General features: G+C 42.6%; 1 long non-coding RNA gene across 1 annotated transcript; it reads left to right on the top strand.

Annotated features, from left to right (window-relative positions):
* Positions 1–2,320: 2,320 nt before the first annotated feature.
* On the top strand, positions 2,321–12,461 carry LOC311253951. Its single transcript, XR_014622085.1, has 2 exons — positions 2,321–4,323; positions 9,513–12,461. It is a non-coding gene; the product is annotated as an uncharacterized lncRNA (long non-coding RNA).
* Positions 12,462–12,684: the final 223 nt, after the last annotated feature.

Raw genomic sequence — 12,684 nt, 5'->3', positions numbered from 1 at the left:
TCATACGAATCCTCTATTTTTTAAATTACAGACTTTGAAATTTATGGACTTAGTGAAAGTTAGAACAGCAATAATAATGTTTAAAGCAAGAAATAATGCACTGCCTGAAAACATTTAAAAACATGTTTCAAGATAGAGAAGGTAAATATCATCTAAGAGGAAAATTAAATTTTAAAAAACCTTGTGTACGTACTGCTTTTAAAAGCATGTGCATATCAGTCTATGGGGTAACATTGTGGAATGGTCTTGAAGAAGAAATCAAAGTACTAGCTCTATACAGTTTAAAAACAGATACAAGAAAGCAATTCTTGACAAATATAATAAAAAAATAAGACCTCAAAACAACTATCTATTTTCTGGATGTAATTATTCTATTACATTTCTGTTCCTTATACGAAGCAATATGTATAATATAAATATAACTAATTGCAATCACGGCTGGGTTATGGAATACAGTACTTCACTTTGGTGGTATATGGGGAGTGACTGGGGAATTAACTTTTTCGAGTTTAGGATATTGTAGGAGGCTAGTTTAAGTATGCCTTGATTTTTTGTTAATTGTTTTGTTGTATTTATCATTTTGTCATTACTTCGTATTTTACTTTTATATATTTCTTTTTTGTTGTATTTATTTTATGATGTGAGGAAGTTGTGAAGAAGGGACAGGACTAAATAAGCTTTCTGCTTCCTCCTGTTCCCTCTCGAACAGATTATTTTGTTTGTCTGACATATCATTTTGATGGCTACTTGTTGTTCAAGATAAAATGAAGAATAAAGAATGAATTGTGATTTTGGGCTATATAAATAAAATTTGATTTGATTTGATTTGATTTGATAAACCCCCCCCACTCCCTGTTTACTACGCACAAGTTTATCTAGAGGCTGCTCTTTTAATGGTTGAAGATGGCCACCCTGTTCGGAGATAACAAAGTGCCTAACCTGGAGGTATTTGAAATAATGGGTGTGGAGTAGTCCATACTGAGATGAGAGCTCTTCAAAAGTCTGAAGGGTTCCATCTTTGAACAAATTCCCAAAAGTTGTAATACCTTTTGTAAACCATAGGTTTGTAATACCATCTCTAAGGGCTTTAGGTAAAGAGGGATTGGAGTGGAAAGGGGATTTGTCATAAATAGGTTGAATACAGCCCGTTTTCTTCCAAATTTGCTGCCATATCTTATAAGTATGGACAATAACTGGGTTTGTTGTTGTAACCAAAAGAGAGCTAAGCGAGCTGTTATATTGAACTGATTCCAGTTTGAACTCTGTTAAATGGTTCTGTTCAATTTGTTTCCACTTAGGTGAATGGGATTTGCACTGTTTGCCAGACCCATATTGCTGTAATTTGTGCTGCCCAATAGAAATGCTCAAAATTGGGGACTTTTCAGTCCACCTTTTTCTAGAGGGTTTTGCAATATTGTCATCTTTATCCTGGGTGGTTTGTTTCTCCATATAAACTGTGTGATGCAAAGGTTGAGTTGTTGAAAAAATTGCTTTGGGACCAGAACTGGTAACATCTGGAAACCTGTCCGCCTACAGGTGAGAGATTGACCATTTGGTGACCTGGTGCAGCCAGAACAACCTGGAGCTTAATGCTCTAAAGACAGTGGAGATAGTAGTGGACTTCAGAAAGAACCCAGCCCCACCCGCCTCCGTCAACCTGTGTGGCTCCCCAGTCAACTCTGTGGAGTCCTGCCGTTTCCTGGGCACCATTATCACCCAGGACCTAAAATGGGAGCTGAACATCAGATCCCTCACCATAAAAGCCTGGAATGGGAAATTGTATTACTATACCATTTTTATTCATTATGTCGTCTTACATTGTCTTCACTGTGTTCTTCCCACATCCTCGAATGTTTGTACTGTCAGCACAAAGAGAGATATGTGCTTCTTGTTATGGGAACGGAGCCTGGTACAGACATGAGAAGGACACAGGGCATTCCTTTCCTTTAACAAAAAGGGTTCTCAACTGTCTCATCTTGTTCTTCTTTCTGCAGACCGCATGCCACTCTGTTGATTGATGAACCTTTTTTATAAAGAATAAAATCCTTAAAAGACAACTGGTATTTCTTACAAGTTTGTTTCAGATATCTCACAAATAAGACAAATTTCCACAACAATTTGGTGTCAGAAGTGGGATTCCTTGTGTGACAGGATCTGGAGCCTGCAGCGGACTGTGACCGGCCAGCCTGGAGGAAAACTTCGTCCAGCCTCTACCTCGAGAAAAAATCTGCGGCCCCGGACCGTCATCACTGGAATCCTTATTGAGGGAAAAAGGACCACGTTGCTTAACAAACGGTGAGATACTGAAAGAAACGAAACTTCTTTAAGAGGGAAAATAAATGAATAAATAATTATAATTATGTTTTGGAAAAAAAAAAAAAAAATTAAGTAAATTAGTAATTTTTGCTGGATTTCTGTTGATCATTGTGATAGTTGGGCGACTTGAACCAATTCAGGGCAGAGTAATACCGGGTTCTGGGAACACCGGAGCTAATAGGAAGAAAAGGTGTTTATCCTATTAAGCTGTTTTACCGCTGGATTGGGGGCCAAATCAGGGCCGAGTGAAACCAAGCAGAGACAAGGGGTCTCTTAAGGTTATCACCGCTGGTTGGCTGCTTTTTTTCAGAATTTGTAGCGTAAATAAACTGAATTCACGGTAACGACCGGGTCTTAAGGATAAATATAAAGTGCACTGGGACGAGTGACAAGTAGAACAATGGGAGGCAAATCCAGCAAAAACCAGGAAGCTGGCGTAGGACCAGACCTGGCTGCCCCAAACATAAATTACATGAAAGTTAATTAGGGTAATGAGGCTATAGAGCCTTAACATGTCTGGGTGAGAGAGTTTGGTTTTCCCTGCAGAGGGACATTCAGCATGAGACAGCTGAATCTGTTGGAGGAGAAGATTAATTTTAGAATAAAAGCAAAAAGAAAAGTGTCACATAAAAAACTTGGGGAGGTTGAAAGGCATTTGAAAGCCTTTAGGATGTGGAAAGTGGATGCAGGGAGAGACGTAAATGTGCTAGTCAAAATGAGAAGGAAAAGAAGAGTGCAAATGATGAGAAAAGAACAGAGTTGTCTTCTCAGAATCGGGTTTCTTCTCTGTATCCCCCACTTCCAGGTCCTATGCCTCAGTGTCTCAGAGTGGACTATGACCTTGACGCGTCCCTCCTGTTCAACCCATAGCACCGCCGAGACCACCACCGCCACTACGGTCTCCAGCACCACCGCCATACCTGGACGACCAGAAACCGTCATCGTCTGCTTCCCAACCAGATATGAGCGCAGCGGGACACAAACAAGGGGATGCGAAGCTCAGTGCCAACAAAGGACAGCAACCCAAAACCACATCACACATGTTGCTGCAAACTTTGGAGAACATTCCCCTCTTACTCCTCGACCTTACACCAGAAGCAAGGCCAACGAGGAAGATAATACAGGAGCCACCGGCACCTATCCCATGGTGGAGGTGGCAGGAGCCCGGTGCGTCCAAATTTTCCGCCCCTGGTCTGACACTGATGTGAAAGAGGCCATGGCACACCTGCCACAGCCGAGTACATGTGGAAAGAAATTTGCTGAGGACTTAGAACTTTTCTGTTTCCAAGTGGCGACACGCGCCGCTCACATCATGACTGGGACGACGTGGAAAATGAAGACTATAGACATGCTGTTACCGCGCTGTATACAGTAATTACAGCTGCCTTCCCACCTGGGACGGACTCTACTAAGATCTCTGACTGCGTACAGGCGAAAGGTGAAACTGTGGCTGCATATCACGTTCGTCTCGCTGACATATTCAACATTTACAGTGGGCTCGAACAACCAGCAACTCTTGGTGACACTGTCTCCACCTGGGAGGCTCACTTAAGAGACAGTTACGTGAAAGGCTTGCGCCCTGACATCCGTGCAGCAACTAAGCTCAGCTGTGTAGGCTGGCAGAACCAGAGATTTGAGGGAGTCCGACGCCATGCTGTGCACGCTGAGAGGGTCATCGAAGAGGAGAAAGAGAAGAAGAAGGAAAAGACTGAGAAAGAGCTGCATATGGCAGCAATGACCATGTATCACTCTGCACCAGTGAGAGGTCGAGGCCGCTATAATGACAAAAGACGAGGGCGAGGACCGGTCGCAGAGGATACGGTGACTGGAGACGCTCTTATTATGATCCAGAAGTGTGTCTCCGATGTGAACAAAAAGGACATTGGGCCAAGGATTGCACAAAGACTCTAGCTGCGACCTCCAGCCAGGCGAACTGAGAGAAGGGAAGGGGGGTGCGGCCGGACAGCTCATTCTCTACTCTGACTCACCTGACGCATCTGGAGCCTGGTAACGCACCCACATCTCACACTACAGATCACAGGTTTGAATTGTTATGTGATGCAATAACCTTCCTTGAAACAAAATGTTCACTTCCAACTGGTACATATGTGTAATATGAAAACAATGCCTTTAAGAAAATGCCAACATATTCTCTATCTGTGAATGACAGAATGGTTTCTTTCCTTGTTGACTCTGGTGCCACACACTCAGTGATCAAAGGAAAGGAGTTTCTGAGCTCTCCTAAAATGTCAGGCTGCTTTGTCAACTCTGCAAGTGCTTCTGGTGTAGTAGTACGTGAACATTTTACTGTTCCTCTTAAATGTTCCGATGATAACAGCACCAACTTCAAACATGCATTTCTGTTGTCAGACTGCTGCCCTATAAATTTAGTGGGCAGAGATCGCATGTGCAAACTGGGAATAATCCTTATTTCCACACCGGATGGTGTTCAAGTCATAAAACCCCATGAAAATGCACAGTTGTTTGTGAAATATTGCCCTGATCAGCTGTTGTATGCTTATCAGTGGAAGCTACCGCAGAGCGATATCAGCAGTCTATTTTTGGAAGAGGCCACAAAACACAACCCCCCTGGCCCACCACACACACACGTGCAGTACATGCCAAATGACTCACTTCAGTGTACATCTTTTGTTTCAGTGGGTCCAGATAGACAGTATGAAAAGAAATGGTATGATGACAAATACAAAAATGAACGGTTGTGTATCACACACCTATGTTGGACAGAAAACAAATGCATTGCATCTGTGCAACTTACACCCACTCAAAAACAGCAGTACTATGTAAATAACTCTGCACCGCACATTGCACTTGAAAAAGCAAACACTGATAAATGGGAGGATTTGGGTCTTTTTGCACGTGCATGTAGATCAACCACTAAGTGGGACCCCACAGATGACCCACATGTGTTTTACAATCCAAAACTGCATGCATTTAGAAAGGTTTTTTCTGCAACCACTCACACACAACGAACAGTTCAGTTAGTTCCACTTATAACATCCTCGCACATTTTTCTGTCAGAGACTGAGGCTGCAGCCATCCCAGCCCTCCAGGAAGTCCTAAGACTCTGTGGGCTCGAGGAAAACATGATGTTGGTCTAATTAAAACAGCAGAACCAGTGGTGATCACCCCCAAATCTGATTACAGACCTTGCCAACACCTTGCCAAACCTGAGGCTATTGAAGGTTTTTGAGTCCCTGAAAAAGGCAGGAGTAATTGTGCCTTGTGACACTTCTCCTGTGAGGACTCCTATTTTTTCCTGTGAAGAAAATAAGAGACAAAGGTCAACCAACTGAATGGTGTTTTGTACAAGACTTGCAAGTCGTAAATGATGCTGTACAGCCGAGAGCTCCTCAAGTTCCTAATCCTTACACAATTTTGTCACAAGTGGTTTTCGGTGGTGGACCTGGCCAATGCATTTTTCAGTGTTCCTGTTCATCCAGATAGTCAGTTCTGGTTTGCGAGTCCCGTACTGTTTACAACGACGCGTTGCTGAAAAGTCTAGAGCCTCTGGCTTTGTCCGAGGGCTCTGCACTTTTGCAGTATGTGGACGACCTTGTGATTTGTGCGCCAACAAAAGAACAATGCGAACGCGATACGATCCGACTCCTAAAACATGTCCGACAAAAGGTCACATTTTTGGGTCATGAGATTTCCAGCGACGGGAAATCCCTTTCACCCAATCGTGTTGAGGCAATTCAGAACATTCCCAGGCCTAGAACCAAAAAACAAGTTCTTTCGTTCCTGGGAATGTGTTCATATTGCAGAACGTTCATTCCTAACTATGCAGTGTTAGAAGCACCACTTGGTGCCACGGTGCATGGTAAAAGCCTACAATCACATGATTTAGTGACATGGACTCCTGAGGCTGAAAAGGCCTTCACTGACCTGAAACTAGCTCTACAGACCACACCTACTTTAGGGCGACCTGACCCAGGCAGACCATTCACACAGACTGTTGATGAGAGGAATGCATGTATGACATCAGTGCTGCTCCAAGATCATGGGGGGAAACTTAGACCTGTGGCTTATTTCTCTGCTAAACTCGACCCTGTAGCTGCTGGGCTGTAGCAGCAGCTGAGAAAGCTGTTATGGCTTCAAGGGATACTGTAGGTTATTCAGATCTGACTCTCCTTGTTCCTCATGCTGTTTCTCTAATTTTGCTTGAACAGAAAACCTCACATCTCTCCACAGCACGATGGCTAAGACACAATACTGTTTTGCTTGACATGCCTAACATCAAGATCAAAAGATGTACTGTTCTTAATCCTGCTACATTGCTTCCCATTCAGGGGGAGGGTGAAGATCACAACTGTGTTGCTGTGTTGGACGAGGTGTGCACCCATTGCACCAATTTGTCTGAAACTCCACTGAATAATCCTCACTTTGTTTTGTTTGTTGATGGCTCAGCATACCGTAACCCAGAAACCGGTAAAAAAACAGGTTGGTTATGCTGTAGTCTCACTACATGAGACTTTGAAATCAGGTTCTTTGCCGCCTCACTACTCTGCTCAAGCTGCAGAGTTTAGTTGCTCTCACAGAGGCCTGTAAACTAGCAGAAGATAAATCAGTAACGATCTGGACCGATAGTCGTTATGCTTTTAGCGTTTTGCATGATTTTGGTGCTCTATGGAAGCACAGGAAATTCATAAAATCTGATGGAAAGCCTATTCTGAATGGTGACAAAGTTTCTGCATTATTGGATGCTGCGTTATTGCCCAGAGCCATTGCTGTGTGTAAATGTCAGGCTCACACTAACAACAGTGATTCAGTTTCTACAGGGGGGTATTTCAGAAAGCGGGTTTTGTGAAAACTCTGAGTTTGTTAACCCTGAGATGAGAGAAACTCTGAGTTTTTAGTTCCAGAAAGAGAGGTAACTTAAACTCTGAGTCTGTTACTGCGGTAACTGACTCTGTGAACATAACCTGCTCACTGGCAGGTTTACCTGAAGAAACCCTGAGTCTGACGGAGCTGTCTGACAGCAGCTGTCCTTTCCTTCAGTCCGATCGTGTTGAAGCAGAAATAATTCACATAGTTTTACACCAGGAGGAGAATTTAGATTCATTTAGATGAGCTCTCACTCCCCGACGATGACTGAACCGAACAGTAGACCGCTTCTCATCAGTCCGTCATTTATATTCTCCGGCCGCACAGCGAATATCAGGCTACACATCGCTGACGTGCTCTCAGATCTGAACAATCCTCTTTGTTTTGTTTTTTTTGTTTGTTTGTTTTTAATCACTTCGCAGGTTAATCAATCACCTTCAGCAGCCAGAAAAAGAGAAATAACTCACATTTCATTTGACTTTCTTTATTTCCCACAGATAGCTACAAAAGTAACCATCAGTAGAGCCTATTGTATTTTTTCCAACAACGTAATTTCAATGTCCGTGTTTCTAGTTTGCAGCCGCATTGAGTATAAGATTAAATGACTTCTAGTTAAATCTGTAGACAGTAGGCTACGTGTGTGTCTGCCTCCAATGTTGGGTACTAGGGGAGAGTGACGCCCTCAGCCTCTGGTCACCCAGCGACCTGACTCAGGACCAGCTCCTCTGTCTCTGGCGGACGTGGTGGAGGTGAGCACCACTTCATGTTCATCTACTCAGCAGGATGTTAGGACAGATGTGTGTTAAACAGCATCTGTTGGTGGTAAAAGCTACTACAAGTTAAAATATCCACTGAATAAACTTTTACTTTGTTTAATATGTGAAATAAAACCAAAGTGAGGAGCCATCGTGAGACTGTTTTTATATTTTCAGCCGATTTGAATTAAATAAAATAGCCTAAAATCAAATAAAACACTGAACAACATTCAACCACTTCCTCAAAGGCTAATATAAAAGAAAGTGATGTTAAATTCAAAATGAAAGGACGGCCGCATCTAAAACTCTGTCAGTGATTTTTATTACGGCCGCAGCCGTGTTACTTTTTTTCCCCACAGAAAACGTCTGCTTCCTGTTTTCTCCCCTGTTGCCATGGTGAATCACAGTATCGGAGCTCCATTGATGATGGCTTTTTACTAGTCGTCAGGCACGAGCTCAACTCAGAGTTAACATACTCAGAGTTGACTTACCTAACTCAGATCAGCTATCCTGGAACTGAAAACTCAGAGTTTCACTTCACAGGGTAAGTCAACTCAGAGTTCAGGGATAGACTCAGAGTTTGTTGAACCTCCTTTCTGGAATACCACTCTGGAAATGCACGAGCAGATGCAGCTGCTAAAGCTGCTGCTGGAAAACATGGAGTAAGACACACCCACACCCTGCTTCACTCTGACCCTGAAAAACACACAGACACTAGTGCTTCCGACTCTGACACACACACACAGATATTAGCGCTTCTGCTGATGAAAAACGAATCTGGCGATCACACGACTGCACATACACTAACGGCATCTGGCACGGACCTGACAGTAAACCATGTTTACCAAAACACTTTTTTCCACATTTTGCCAAATTGGGGGGGGAATGGGGGAATGTTTGATCTGATAAAAAAACATTGGTTCACAAAAGGCTTTACAGCCTATGCTCAAAGATTTTGCCAATCCTGTCACATCTGCACTACACATAATGCAGGTAAAACTACACGACAGCCACAAGCAGCACATCCACAACCAGAGGGACCTTTTGAACATGTCATGATGGATTTCATTGAACTAACCCGAAGTGAAGGCAAGAAATATTGCCTTGTTTTGCCAAATGGGTTGAGGTGTTTCCCACCTCAAAGCAGGACAGCGCTGCTGTGACCAAGGCCCTGATGATGTGTGTGATACCACGATGGGGTATCCCCAGGAAAATAAGTAGTGATAATGGTACACCATTTGTGAGTGAAGCTATTAAACAGCTAGGAGGTTTTTCTTGGGATTGACTTGAGACAACACTGCTCCTACCATCCAGCGAGTGGGGGTGCAGTGGAAAGAGAAAATTGCACTTTGAAATCAAAACTTGCAAAGTGCTGTGAAGAAACTCATGGACTAAAGCCCTGCCGATTGTGCTAATGTACATGAGAATGAGAAAAAGAGCGCGCACAAATCTAAGTCCCTTTGAAATCCTCCTTGGCAGGCCTCCCGAACTGGGAGTAGGGCCTGTTAATAGACCACTCCCTGAGACCTGTTTCTGTGAAAATGATATGTTGCAATATTGCCAGACGTTGTCCTCTGCTTTATCTCAAATCCACAGACTGGTAAAGGACGCCCTTCCTGCTCCGGCCAACCATCCTCTCCACAGCCTTACTCCAGGCGACTACATCGTGATTCGTGACCTCAGGCAAAAACACTGGAGGTCCAAAAAGTGGAACGGCCCGTTCCAGGTCCTCCTCACCACCCACACTGCCGTCAAAATCGCTGAGAGAGCCACCTGGGCACACGCCAGCCACTGCAGGAAGGTCCCAACTCCACAACACGCTGAGGACCAGGAGTGTTCATAACGCCAGGAAGAGAAGCAGACGGTCACAGTATTGACATACTGTGGGAGGAAACAACTTTCGGAGCGCCGATTGATCGAAGCACTGATTCACCTGTGTGCAACGTGGAAAGACGTCAACGTCCGTGGCATCCATTCAGGCAGCCAGGCATGTGCGGTCTCCGAGGCACCTTGTGCTGTCTTGTGGGGATTGCTGTCATCATAGTGGTACCCATATTATGGCCTTCGACTCATCCCAGCAAAAGTGTCTCACAAAACACTACCACTCACAACAACACTGCACTTCTACACAGAACCAAAAGACACCTGACCTCTGACCCCTATGGACCAGACAGGGCCCCTGGATGGCTCTTAAAGAATCTGTGGATGCAGTATGTCAATTATACTGCACGCACAACGACAAACTCATCATGCCTCATCTGTCAAGGCTACACAGCAAACCTGTCACAATTAATGCAAATACGACTACAACTAATAATAATATGCATTATGATTTGATTTGATGATATTTCTATATTTAAATATTTTTATATACTTATTTATACATTTAGTAATTAGGTTCTATATTCACACTGCTCTTTGCTGCTGCAACACTTCAAATTTCTCCATTGTGGGTCAAATAAAGGATTATCTTAATTTATCTTATTTTATCTAATCTTATATGACCGTAATGAATTAAATTCACCAAGAGATGGCGACATTTTACCTCCATAAAAACAGCCCAAAACTTCTACTGATAGCATAGATTGATAGGCTATAAACCTGAGCCAACATACGACCACCAACTGGTCAATTAACCGCTCCTTTTTCAACAGAGGTGAATGTTCATGCAGTTAACAAGACATACAATAAATGATAATCAGGGCCGCTGGAAAATTTAATCTCCAGTCCACATCTAGACAGAATTATCCTCTCTTCTGTCTCATGATTAGCAGGCTAGCAGCTGGGGTGTTTATGCCACAAAGTTTTCTTTTTTATTTCAACAACATACCCACCTTCAAGTGAAGCACGAGCCTCCTCTTGGTTTGACTTTGTCTTTCTTTTGCTTGCTCCTGATTCATATTGCCGTTTAGAGGCCATCTCTCCACCTGCATCCAACTGCCTGTCGGCGCATCTGACCGCTGATTGGTCAGATGCTGCGTGCTGTCAATCGTTGCGGCAACGTGTGCGGTGTCAGATTACTCGTCTCTTTTTTTTCTCTCCTGCCTCGGACTGACTTGGTGCTCTACGCGCGCCTCACGGCAGCGATGCGCATCCTTTGCGCATTTGCAGAGAAAGCGTCCCCTTGCGCAAAATGGGGCCCCCCCACGGATCGTGGGGCCCTACGAACAGCGCGTGTTCTGCGTTTAGGGAGGGGCAGCGCTGCATGGGACTGTGTGGTTGTTGCATCATTCCTTGCATTTTTTTATTTTTTTATTTATTTAGCACAAACAATATCATATAAAGAAAAAAACAACATGAACAATCAACATGACAGGGATGTGCAAAGGGGAGGTATGAAACCCAAAAGGGCTTATATGAAAACCTCACCCACATATTCAAAGATCAAATTTAATACAGTTTAAAAACAATAACATAGGAAAATAATTAAACAATAATGAAAAATAAGTAGAAAAGTAAGTGATTAAACAGTAAATGTAAGGAAGTAAGGGGAAAAAATACATACATAAATGAATAATACAAAACAGAAATAATGAATGAGATGATAAGGAAAGAATAAGAAGTGTGAGAGAGAGAGAGAGACAAAGGAAAATCATGACAATAATTGTCTTATGTTTGATGGTACATGGTTTGACTGATTAGGTACTTTTTGAGAGCCTTTTTAAATGATGTTAAATGAATAATTTTTTTCAGATAGTCGGGTAGCTGATTCCAGAGACGTAATTGCATTAGAGTCTTAATTGTTAGAGCCATAGATAGGTCCATCTCAACGTCAACTGGAATGGCATCACTGGAACCACCTCCATATTCAGAAGATAATTCCCTTGATCTGTTCCCTCACCCTGGTTGGTCCCCTCCTCCTTATCCTGACTCTGACGATGAAGACGTGTAAGGTGTGGTGAGTTGAAAGAACACACAGAGACTAATGAAGTCACTGTGTGTGATATCAGTATTATTTTTCTCAAGCTTATACTATTATGAAAAGTTTTGACATTTAGTAACAAGTTCACTAATCATTTTTTCTCAAATGTTTACAGCTATACTTTTATGATTATTGTTTACCCATTTCTAGTCATAAAATATGTGATGAATAAAGATCAGGGATTTGCAGCAGAAGACGACATCATACTACCTTGTGATCGTGCTAGTAACCTCTCCAAGGTAGTGGCCCCCTCTACGCTTGCAAAACACAGGGGCTGGAGAGGAGCAAGCCTGCGTCCCTGAATCCATTTTAGCATGATAAATTGAAAAATATTCTTTAAGACACATAGATGATTAAGATGTTTGCTTAAGAATCAAATATATGCAGTGTTCTATATTTTTGTTAGAAATAATCACATGACATGATCAGTAATTCACGTGTTTTGCCTCCTCCCAGCTTGCAATGAATACTAGTAATGTCTATGTTCCACAAACACAGCTATTATTGATTTTCAACTATACAATATGTGATAACTTAAATTGAATCCTGAGTGAATTTTTAAGTTTGATGTCTAGTGTGTAGTTTGTATATACTTAAAGTGATCAATAAATGATCAAACTGTCTGCACAAAGAGAGATATGTGCTTCTTGTTATGGGAACGGAGCCTGGTATAGACATGAGAAGGACACAGTGTAGGAGATACACTAGTAATAATTGTAATTTATTAATCACTGGCGATTAACACTCGTTAATGGGGCACCACCGCCGATGTTTTGTCTATTTGAATAATCCGGAGGTAATTAATCAAATCCGACTAAACAAGGTTAACTTGTATCAATTCTAATC

This window comes from Pagrus pagrus, assembly GCF_965226575.1.
Source record: "Pagrus pagrus genome assembly, contig: HAP1_SCAFFOLD_85, whole genome shotgun sequence".
Taxonomy (NCBI): domain Eukaryota; kingdom Metazoa; phylum Chordata; class Actinopteri; order Spariformes; family Sparidae; genus Pagrus; species Pagrus pagrus.
Note: the sequence above shows the minus strand (reverse complement) of the source record. Positions and strands in the feature narration are given on the sequence as shown.